Source organism: Schistocerca serialis, chromosome 7 (assembly GCF_023864345.2).
Source record: "Schistocerca serialis cubense isolate TAMUIC-IGC-003099 chromosome 7, iqSchSeri2.2, whole genome shotgun sequence".
Lineage (NCBI taxonomy): Eukaryota > Metazoa > Arthropoda > Insecta > Orthoptera > Acrididae > Schistocerca > Schistocerca serialis.
The window spans coordinates 129,820,368-129,831,314 of NC_064644.1; positions in this window are offsets into that span (position 1 = coordinate 129,820,368).

The following is a 10,947-nucleotide window of genomic DNA, read 5'->3' on the forward strand; positions in this document are numbered from 1 at the left end:
TTGCTGAGTCCACGCTATGTCAAATTGCTGCACTATGCCAGGCATCAGGAGGTCCGACACGATATTAGGAGTTTTGTCACCTCACTGTATCTATATATTTGTAGTACACTGAAAATCCTACACAACAGTGCAAGTACCGATGGTATGTGCTGTGTGTCACGTTTGGAAACAAACTTCTTCCAGTCACTCACAGTAGTTGCTGTTGACAAAAGTAAACCCAACTTTATACTATACCCTCAAGCTTGCATTCGGTACTGGTCAGTTCTGTCTCCGACTTCTAGTGATGCAAAGCAGTATGTCTCGGTTTATCAATGAAGAGTTGGCCTATTATGCACCTCAGTTGTGTGTTGATTCACTGTATGCAATGGAAGTGCGGCAAAACAACACTATGCTGAGATTTTTCTGCAGCAACAGCAACCAAATAACATAACGCTTGCATCTGCAGATACACCAGAACGGTCTAGCAAAACTGCTTTAGGCCTTAACGTGTAAAACATGACAGCTAAAAACTGTTTCCAAAATTCGGTTACCTTTTTCTGGAGGTTACATCTAATGCGAATGTAGCAATATGCACTTAAGAGATACTGGATCATTCTATGTTATGTCGACTGCATATTATAAGCATTTTCAGTGTTGTGGAGGCATTTTTATACAAATTCGGTAGTAAATCGAATAAATAATAATTACATTATTACTCTGTAACAAGTCATCGGGGAAGGCGGGTCTCTTTTTTCCAAATGTTCCGAAAATATCATTGAAGAAGCACCAAAATTTTGTTGGAGTTCAGATTTACCCAATATACTAAATGCCCTGGGAAAGCCAATCTATTTCTGAAGTTTGTTGATGTTTATAAATTACCGTAATTTTAGGTTTTTACCTCGGAAATTATATTCCTCCTGGTGTGAAACTATCTGACAACAATGGTCCCTCCAGCCAAAACAACTATAAAACTGTCCAACATACAATCTTTGTAATCCATATTGAAAGTAGCAGAGATGTAGATATGGTGAGGGAGGGGGGGGGGGGGGGGGGGGTTGTCCAAGCCCCTCCCCTCCCCCTCCCCCCAGAGCCAAGAAGGCTTTCTTTTTACCTGAGTTTAAAGCCGCTCATGTTAAAATGGCAGATATTAATTATAATTAATATGAGAATAAATTCTGTCTGTTAATCACTTAGGCTCTACAATGACTGCAAGGAGCATTGGATTCCAAAGTTTGGCAGCAGCGAGAAGTGCCACGAAGTCTGTTAAGTTGCAATGCTAACAATTTTTGGCGCTCTATTGGTTGGTACACTTACGTGCCGACTGTGTTTCTGTTTCGACTGCTGCCAAATCCATTGATCTAACAACGGTAGCACCACAGTGTAATGAGTCACGACACTCCATCTCGTTTTTTGCACTAAACGGTTTAATTACGATTCTCTTGTAACATACAGACATGTATTAAATAATGTCGTTTACCTTCAACAAAAAATTGATACTAAACACCAGAAAACCTGACCATTTACAGAAAGACATCTATCTATCCAACACAGTAAGAGTTTTGTGCGCTACACTTTCAGTCAAAGCAGTGAATGTGGAACGTAGGAAACCTATATGGAATGTAATACCTAGATTATTTAACACATCAAATAAGCCACCACAACTGTTACCTTACGGAAAAACCATACAGGTATGATGATAAATCATAAAAAAGCAACAAAACTGCTTCCCAACATAGGAGAAACCAATTCCACAATTGTCGCTAAATTTGAGCCACGAATGGAAAGAGTATACAACACATTCGCTTTTGAAGCAAAAGTGATTACATGACAAAAACATTCATGTATTATAAAGTAGAGTGAAGCATAAGAAAGGGCTAATCATTGGACTCATAAAAATTTTAAGTGTTAAGGAAAGTACCTATGATAACAACAACAGACATCTACAGAAACATATGCTTCTTGTGCATTAAATGTGTTTATATTCTCTTGCTTTCAGCGGAATAAGCCGCAAATATAGACATATTCAAGAATATTTCTTCATGAATGAGCTATGTGTTATGTTTGTTTATTAGCTGTTCAGCATGTTTACCATGCAATTGGCTTCGTCAAAATACATTTTACCCATTCATAAAAGTATATTTGTTACTAATTTTTACATTATACATTATGCATTATATATACAAAAACATCTTTTTAGTAGTTAGTAATGTTTACATTTTCCACAAATCATCATTTTGTGTATACACACAAACAACATAAATTTCTTACTAATCTGAAGATTTCAGTAATAATCATTATATAGTTTACATTCAAGAATTAATTAAACAATTTTACACATTTAGTTAATGATAGTTACATTATTTCATTGTTTATACATGCCTTCCAAATTACTTCCAAGATAATCTTCAGTTAAGTAATGTGATCTATTTTTAAACAATGTGTCTAATATTTCCTTTAATTTAATGAGGGTGAGGGTTTTGATTGATTGTGGCAGCTTTAGACTTAGGTGTGTCAGTGACAGCCTGGAATACAGTATAACAAGCATGCAGTTGTTTCTAGTGCTGTGCAGAAGATTCATTCTCTGTGTGAATTTTCTTTTATGTACATTAAGCAGTTATTCCTATAGAGACTTGGGAGGGTCATTATGTTTAATAGGCTGAAGTACTCCTTACAGGTTTCTCTTGGACCCAATCCTTGTATACATCTAATTGTTTTTTGCCATTTGAATACACAGTTTGTGCCTGTTGAATTACCCCGTAACAGAATCCCATATTGAAGCTGTAACTGAAAGAATGCATAGTAGCAAAGCACCAGTAAACTTTTACTGGCAGAATATCTTAGTTTATACAGCAGGAATATCACATGTGCAAGTTTGCCTGTCAGATAGCTTATATGGCCATACCATGACAGCCTTTGGTCTATTTGTAGTCCCAGTAGTTAGACACTGTGATTCTCTGCTTTCTGTACCTTCAGATTAAAATAAATTTCCTCAATTTTTGTATTTTTTATACATAACTGGTTAGCAATACACCACACCCTACATTTTTCAAAAAGTTCATTATTTTTGGTTACCACCTCTTGCATACTCTTGCTTGTGGAGATCATGGTCTCATCATCTGCATATAAGATATTTTTGCAGTTTATTTAGTCTGAGAAGTCATCAGCATAGACAATAAAGAGGAAGGGTCCATGAATGGAGCCCTGTGAAATTCCTCTCTTAATTTTCATTAGTTCTGACCTACCATTGTTCACATACACTAACTGTTGCCTGTTATTTAGGTATGATTTAATCAATTTAAGTGAATTGTCTGCAATACTATAATATTCTAATTTTTTAACAATTATCTCATGTGATACTGAATCAAATGCTTTGCTTAAGTCTATGAGTGTTGCATAGGTGGTCAGTTTCCTTTCAAAAGCATTGTGGATTTCAGTGATTAGGCTTTTATGGTAGAGTGATTAGTTCTAAATCCAAACTGACTGTCATTAAGTAATTTGTTGTTACATGTAACTTAAATCTGTGTGTGTGAACATCTCTCTATCATTTTGGCCAATATAAGGACAATTGATATTGGTCTATAGTTATCTGGTATTTCTCTGTGGCCCTTTTTGTATGTGGGGAATGTAACCGTAATTTTAACGCAATCAGGGAAAATGCCATCATCTAGGATTTTATTTGCAAGAAATTCTAACTTCCTTAATTATAGCCTTTATTACAAAGTTACTGAATCCATAGTAGTCTTCTGTTCTAGAGTTGTTCAGCTTGTTTACAGATTTACTTATACCTGTAGCAGTTTTATTTTGTGATTGCAAAATAAAAGCTTCTGCATCAGTTAAATCGTCACTTTCTGGTACATGGGCGTTCACGGAATTTATGAAGTGTTCATTGAGAGTGTTACAATTACGAGGGTAATCCCAAAAGTAAGGTCTCCTATTTTTTTATAGGTGCATAGACATGTTTATTTCTACAATGGTTTACATCAGTTTACAGCTTGAACATTTAGCTATTTTTTGACATAATCACCATTTCTGTAGATGCATTTTTGTAGACGCTGTGGCAGTTTTTGTATGCCCATGTCATACCAGCTCGCCGCCATGCTGTTCAAAAAGTTATGAACCTCTTCGTTCACCTAGTCGTCGGAGCTGAATCGCTTTCCGGCCAGATGTTCTTTTAACCTAGGGAACAGGACTGGGTGCCAAGTCAGGACTATAGGGTGGGTGGGTGATTATGTTCCACTGAAACTGTTGCAGGAGAACAACGGTTGCCGAGCGATGTGTGGGCGAGCGTTGTCATGGAGATTATTTACTCCCTTGCTCAACATTTCTCTTCTCCGGTTCTGAATTGCCCGTTTGAGTTTTTTCAGAGTCTCACAATACCTGTCAGCGATAACTGTGGTCCCAGTGGGCATAAAGTTGACAAACAATACCCCTTTCCGATCTCAAGAAACGGTTCTCATGACTTAACCAGCAGTCTGTGTTTGTTTTAATTTCCGCGGCTTTGGCGAAGAAGGATTCCGCCACTGGCGTGATTATTGCTTGGTCTCAGGTGTAAAGTGGTATGCCCACATTTCGTCACCCATGACAATTGAGCCCAGAAAGTTGTCCTGTTCGGTTGCAAGGCAGTGAAGAAATGCGCGGGAAGCATCAACTCATTGCCACATGTCGTCCTCAGTCAGCATGCGTGGCACCCATCTTGCGCACGCCTTCCGGTAGGTCAATGTTTCCGTTAAAATTCTGTGAGCGGTGCTTCGGGAAACCTCAGGAACCAACGTGTAGAGATCATCCAGGATGATTCGCCGATCTTCATGCATGCTTTGCTCAACCTTCAACACTGTCTCCTCAGAAACTGACAGTCTCCCGCTCCTTTGTTTGTCGTGAATTTCAGTCCGACCAGCTGCAAATTCTCTATACACCACATGCGAACATTTCTGACATGCGTGCACGACTCGCCATACACTTTCATCAATTGGCGATGGATTTCAATCGTCGCAGTGCGCTTTGCGTTCAAAAGCTGAATAACTGCGCGCAGTTCGCACTTGGCGGTAACATCCAACAGGAGCTCCATTCTCAACAGCTGCCAAGCCAAGACTGAGCACCTCAGCGCGGCGTGCGCATGTTTACACACAACGCATGAAGCACTCTTCATAACAATGTGACCAACCCCCAACACACATAGAATTCTGTACTTACAAAAAAATAGGAGACATTACTTTTGGGATTACCCTCGTAAATTGGGTTACTGATTTCTTCCTTTCCTATGCTTATCTCACTTTTAACTATGTTCCAGGCAGCTTTACGTTTGTTTTTTGAATTTAAAATATATATTCATTTGCTTTCATTTTTGCTGCTTTAATTTCAGGTTTGTATATTTTTCTTAAGTTTATATATGTATTCTTGTTTTCTTGACTGCTTTCAATTTTGTCCTTCGGCGCGAGTAAAAGAATTTTGGTTTTATTGAGGTGTGGAGTGTACCACTTATTTTTGTATGTTGCAGTTTATGCATATTGCTAGGGTTACATCTCTTAGGGCAGTTACTGTCTAATGTATTTTTTATATTGGATATGAAAGCAGAAAAGCTTTCATTTATATCTTTGTCAATGGTTAGTATTCTAGCCCCTTTTATTCTACTCAGTTCTTTTCTCATTATTTCAATGTTCTCTTCTGTGAGAGCTCTGTATGGACTTATCATATTGGTATCACCAGGTGTCAGATTTCCAATTTTGAGCCATATGCCATCGTAGTCTGATAGTCCTAATTTGATAGTTTCCCACTCTACTTGATTCCTACACACATTGCTAATTATATTGTCAAGGCATGCTTCCATTTTGGTTGGTTTTTCATTTAAGCAGCAGTAATTCATTGATCTTAGGATGTATACTACAGTTTTTTTCTCTTTACTCTTACATCTATATTAATGTCTCCTGTGATAAATATTTTATATTGCTTATATTTGGCAGCCAGTAAGATTATTTCAGAGATTTTTTTCTGTGAATATCTTCCACCGGAAGCAGGCAGTTGGTAAAGTGTAGCTTGTAGCTTATGTCAGTGAATCAGTGTGATTCGGCTGTTGTTGTATGTATTTCACGATATTTCATGTGTCTTGGCAACTTACTAATGCATGGAATGCAAAAATATAATAACTATTTCATTAATTAAGAAGAAAATAATTGAAAACAAACATTATCCAAACGACTCGAGTGACTGACTGCTGGCTCACTGCTTGGAGCACTAGTGTCGCTCCACCTGTCAAACGGTAAAAAATTTCGCACAAGAGTGTCGTGGCTTTATTTATTATACTATGGTAGCACTATAGTAGCATGGCGAACTCTTATTGTATGTTTCAGCTGAAAAATAAATAGCCTAACGAGTATGTTTGAACACAACCAACCTTGTGATAGGCTTTCACATTACCTTGTTATGTCCATGTGTAATACATTCCATAGCCGCTGATTATCTGTGCGCATGTATGCCTAAAGCGGCACCATTATGGCAGACAGCTAGCATTCCCCTGTCAAACATCCCTCCTCAACGTTGGGACAAAATTCTCCTTCCTGCTTTCTCTGCAGCCCTCTCTCCACTGAGGTCAGACCTTAAAGCTGGGTTCATACATGCAGTAAAAGTGTCGCCACAGGTAGTGGCATACTGCAGTTGCATATGTGAACTTCCAGTTCTTAATGGCACAAAAAAAAAAAGACACAAAAAGTTCAGCTTGGTTGTACTTTGTTCTGCCACTTTCCTACCACAACTGTCCCCTGGTGGCTGTATTTCAAAACACGAGCATTCTGTCGTAGTTATTGTGCAGTAATTGCTGCTGTACTCCATTCGACTTTTTATTACTGTATGCATGCGTGTTTGCGTGCACATGCAATGTTTGCAAACCAATGACATATACGACGAAGGAATAAATAATTAAACTTATTATATGTAACCAAAAGAACAAGTCATATAAACTTCATGATTTGTGAGACCAAGCATTGTATAAATTGTGGATTGTGTGCAGGAAATAGCTCCAGAGTGTGATGTGGCAGCTGTTAAACTAAAAATTGGTTATTCAAATTGCCTATATCAATGAATACAATGAGATTCTAAAATCTTGGAAGAGAGCTATGTCTGCAGATGATATTTACATGCCAGCTGTTGGTTAGTTTGTCACTGCAGACAACATTTTCGTCTTTGAGTGTTAGTCTTTCATAAATGCGTTTGTTTCCCTTCATTTATCCATGTGCAAAATCTATTTTTGGATCTAACATTTAGGTTTTGTCTTTGTTGTATTTAACTCTTGTCACAGCTCTAAGGCCATAACCTGCGATGTAACATTCATACCCACCCATATGATTTCAGTTGATGCCATATTGAAAGCTGTGCAACTATGTAGAATTTGTGGCATCCTGTGTGAATGGTAGCTCACAATGCCACTACAACAAGCCACTAGCTGTGGTGCTGCATTGGTTTTGTGTGTGAATCTGTTTTAACTTAGCACCAACTTATATTGACATCTATCGATGGTGTCTGAAATCACTAAAACTTGAAATAAAAAAAGCGTGATTTAAAAATGATAGTGATTATCAAAAACCTCAACGCTTTTAATACATTAGACCTTAGAGCATCTCAGAGTTTGATTTGTAATGATGTAACAGCACTGTACCCATAGGCGCCTGCAAGGGAAGGCGCCCACCTCCCCCCGAAACTGTAGTACAGAGTTTTTATTCGTATATTGATTGGATAATCGACAATTCTCTGTGATATATGTTTTGTGCCACCTATTGAATTCAACTCGTATGGCATGACATGGCTCAAAATTGTCAAACTAAACTTTACAAAAAAAGGCAATTCTGAAGACTTGTTCGCCCCCCTTGAAAATTTTCTTTGAAGCCAGGGTGGTTGGATCCTAGGACTACTGACCAATCACCGAGCATGTGTTTGTTTACCTAAGGGTTAACCGACAAATACAAGCATAATCTGTGGAATTTTTAAAACATTTTATCATACTGATTGCAAGAAGGGAGTTGCAGTACTTCTTACCATGACAGATGTGGTGACATTTAACGGTAAGTATTTATATTTTGGAAGAGTGAATTTAATCATGCTAGCTTTATATGATAATAAATTAATTTTGTGATCATCGATTCAGTATGAAGGCTAGGCGATTACCACTGAAATAAACCATAAATAGTTCATTTCTAGTGTCCTTTAAGATGCATTAAAAAAAGGATAACGCTCCAGAAGACACAATGGGGAACAACTAAGTGTAGAAATGTTACTTCATATGTATTGTAACATACAGAATAATGTTCATAAACAAACGGAAAACGTCTGACTATTCAATTATATGGATGTAATGACCATGCCCACAAGGCCTGCTGAAAGAGGGAAGCCACAGAGAAGCCATCTTTTGACTGGTATAGCTCAATATATAATTTTGCTTCTGATTCGTATTTCATTCCAGTAAGGGCTGCCAATCCTCCTTTAATATGACACATCTACAAATTATGCCTTAAAATACGCAATTTTGAGATTATTTTCAAAATGTTTTCATTTGAAAAACAGCAAAAATTGGTACCTTTGTGAAGGAAACTGAAAGCTGATGAATACTGCTAAATGAACCTGTTTTCCTACCATAAGCCAATAGCAGCATAGCTTGTTCAGTGGAATGTTATGGGTGGAAATTGCTCACAGTACTGACATTTTCAGCTCACGTTGTGATCTGACCGTTTTCTGTGATGGAAATGACGCAAGAAAGTAACAAGGTTTCGTGAAAGCGCATTAGGGCTATGTTCATGTTCACATCTGGCACTTATTTGTAGCTATGACAATGAAATGAAATTAAAGAAACACCTCAAGGTCAACCAGTTTACTGCGTAATGTCTAGTGCAGTGCCACTTAACAATTAGCGTTAGCTCGTGTACATTGGTAAGCGTCACGGAAACTTCCGAATTCTGTCGACGAATTCTTAGCTGTGCTAGCCCTTAAGCGGTCGCACGAGGTGTTCAGAACACCTCAGTCATCCTTATCGATGGATTATTACTTAATGGATAGGAGTATAACATCATGTTCTTTAGTACCTTTATAGGACGTAATATGAAAGCTTTGAGTAACAATAGAATCTACAATGGAAGCGCAAGTTCCAAGAAAACATGCAACAATGTTCCTTGGGGTGTTGTAAGCACCCCGAGCGACTCTTTATGTTGCAGTGCCGCCAGAAAGCGTACAGTTGTGTTCCGTTGCAGCTGCTTGTATTTTTTTGCTCTATGCAGTTAAAACAGCTATGGATCGTTACGAAATAGATAAAGAAAGACTGCGGAAGCTTCTGGAAGAGGTCTTAGACGAAACTTTTGAAGGAGGAGAAGAGGAAGAGGAGGAAAGAGACAGTTGTGAAGTTCTCTCTCGTCACAGTGACACGGAAACGGAGGATGAAGACAACCCGGAACTGGAACCGCAAGTAAGTGCAGCCGATAATGAAAGCAAGCATGATTTTTTATTGGAAAGGATAAGGTTACAAAATGGATGAAAAGATGTCCTTGTCGTAACGTAAGAACTAGAAGTGTAGACCTCATTATTCGTCTCCTTGGTGTGAAAGCTATCGCAAAATCTGCGAAAACTGCTGTGGACTGTTTTTCGATATTTATAAATGACATAATAATTAGAACGATTACATCGTTCACAAATATTTACATCCAACACATTGCATCAAATTTCACAAGAGACCGTGGTGCCAAACCAACAAATGGGGAAGAAATCAAATCTCTTCTGGGTCTGTTGATATTGGCCGGATATTACAGGGCAGGACACAAAAACCTGGAAGACTTATGGGACAAAAGTGGTTTTGCAATTGCAGTATTTCATGCAACAATGAGTTTACGCCGCTTTCGTTTCTTACTGCGTTGATTGAGATTCGAGACAGACCACAGTGTAGAGAACTTGATCGCCTAGCTGCGTTCAGAGAAATATTTGACTTATTCATGTCAAACTGTGTCAGTAATTATACTGGCTCTGAATGTACGACAGTGGATGAACAACTGGTTGAATTTAGATGCAAATGCAGTTTCCGACAGTATATACCAAGCAAGCCTGCGAAATTTGGTTTGAAAATTTTCACCTTATATTACGCAAGAACATGGTATACTTTGAGGATGGAAATCTATGTTGGGAAACAGCCAGAGGGTTCCTTTGCATTGTCAAACTCGACTAAGGAGATAGTAAATAGTCTTGTACAGCCTATCGAAGGTACAGGGCGCAATGTGACACTAGACAACTGGTTTTGTTCCATATCACTGGCTGAAGAGCTCCTGAAAAAGAAACTTACAATAATGGGAACTCTTAGAAAGAATATGAGGGAGCTCCCTCCAGACTTTGTTTGCACGAGAGGTCGTGAACTTAGAAGCAGTCTTTTTGGATTCAGAAAGTATATCACCACAGTTTCATATGTGCCAAGGAATGGCAAAAACGTTATTTTCCTTTAATCTTTGCATTGTGACGGTGCCATTAACACTAATATTGTGGGGGGAAAGAAACCAGACATTATAACAATGTACAATAAGACTAAAACAGGGTGGACACAACAGATGAAATGTGTGCTACTTATTTAACCTCAAGAAAAGCTAGAAGCTGGCCACTTGCCCTATTTTTCCGAATGATTGACATTGCCTGCATTAACGCCTTCATCATATATGCAAATAATAACAATGAGAGGATTTCCTGAAGAATATTTTTACGTGATGTTGGAAGGTCATTAGTAAATCCCATAGTGTGCAAGAGAGCAGCCACTCACTCCCTGCCTAAACAAGTTAGAAAGCAGTAAAAAAGGGGCGGGAATTGAAGACATTAACAATGCACCTTCTGAATAAAGAATACTTCAGCCCAGGCGCTGCAAAGTTTTTCCTTGGAGTAAAGATATAAAAGTTAAATCGCACTGTGCTCGATGTTTGAAAGTTATGTGTGTAAATCAAATGAGAAATGTTACGATAACGC